The sequence below is a fragment of the Capra hircus genome, chromosome 11 (genome assembly GCF_001704415.2).
Source record: "Capra hircus breed San Clemente chromosome 11, ASM170441v1, whole genome shotgun sequence".
In the NCBI taxonomy this organism is placed as follows: Eukaryota; Metazoa; Chordata; class Mammalia; order Artiodactyla; family Bovidae; genus Capra; species Capra hircus.
In genome coordinates this window covers 77,118,836-77,120,133 of record NC_030818.1, presented here as the reverse complement: position 1 = coordinate 77,120,133, position 1,298 = coordinate 77,118,836, and the positions used below count along the sequence as shown (strand labels likewise).

At 41.5% G+C, this 1,298-nt stretch overlaps 1 pseudogene across 1 annotated transcript; it reads left to right on the top strand.

The window, feature by feature from the left end:
• On the top strand, positions 219-1,014 carry LOC102173753 (annotated as a pseudogene). The gene has a single exon (XR_001296272.2). The product of XR_001296272.2 is annotated as an elongation factor 1-beta pseudogene (transcript).

Below are 1,298 nucleotides of genomic sequence, written 5' to 3'. Positions count from 1 at the left end.
ATAAATAAATAACTGCACACATGCAATATGCTAATTGAGAAATGCATTATGCTGGTTAGGGTTTATAGTGGAATTAGTAACATATTGGGCTAGAGGAAAAGTTTCACTTAAGCTTTATGGAGAATGTGATTCTAGGAGGAGACTTCTAGAAGGGTTGAGAGGTCATCAGATAAACCAGGAAGTTTAAAATATTACAAAAGGCCTTTTTTTTCCTCTTAGTGCTCAGTACTGACCAGTTGCGTGCCTCTTTTCCTCCACTGTCTCTCAGTTCTCGATTAGTTGTCGCCATGGGTTTTGGAGACTTGAAAAGCCCCACTGGCCTCCAGGTGCTCAGTGACTACTTGGCGGACAAGAGTTACATAGAGGGGTATATGCCGTCACAAGCAGATATGGCAGTATTTGAAGCCGTCTCCAGCCCACCACCTGCCGACTTATGTCATGCCCTCCATTGGTATAATCACGTCAAATCTTATGAGAAGGAAAAGGCCAGGCTGCCAGGAGTGAAGAAAGCTTTGGGCAAGTATGGCCCTGCTAATGTGGAAGACACCGCAGAAAGTGGAGCTACAGATAGTAAAGAGGATGATGACATGGATCTCTTTGGATCTGATGAGGAGGAGGAAAGTGAAGAAGTCAAGAGGCTAAGAGAAGAACGCCTTGCCCAGTATGAGTCAAAGAAAGCCAGAAAACAAACAGTTGTCACCAAGTCTTCCATCTTATTAGATGTGAAACCTTGGGATGATGAGACCGATATGGCAAAACTAGAGGAGTGCGTCAGAAGCATTCAAGCAGACAGCTTAGTCTGGGGCTCTTCTAAACTAGTTCTGGTTGGGTATGGCATTAAAAAACTTCAAATACAGTGTGTAGTTGAAGATGACAAAGTTGGGACAGACATGCTGGAGGAGCAGATCACTGCTTTTGATGCGTATGTACAGTCTATGGATGTGGCTGCATTCAACAAGATCTAAAATCCATCATGGATCAGTATCCTCAAATAAAAGTTTGAAAGACAAAAAATAATAATAATAAAATAAATAGATAAAATATTACAAAAGAAATGCAGAAAAAAGAAATAGTCTTGCACAGTGCAGTGGTACCTCTCTGACTATTGGTGCTTTGAATTCCCCCCACCTCAGCCTGATTCACATATTTTTCTCTTTTGTGGCAGCTTTCATTCATATAGCACGATGTAGCTTATGAATATTTACACATGTTGTCTCATTTGATCTTCTGGCCACCTTCAAGTTGTTTCAGGTTTAGGAAAGCCTGGCCAAGCACTGGAGAAAATTATCTGAGTGATG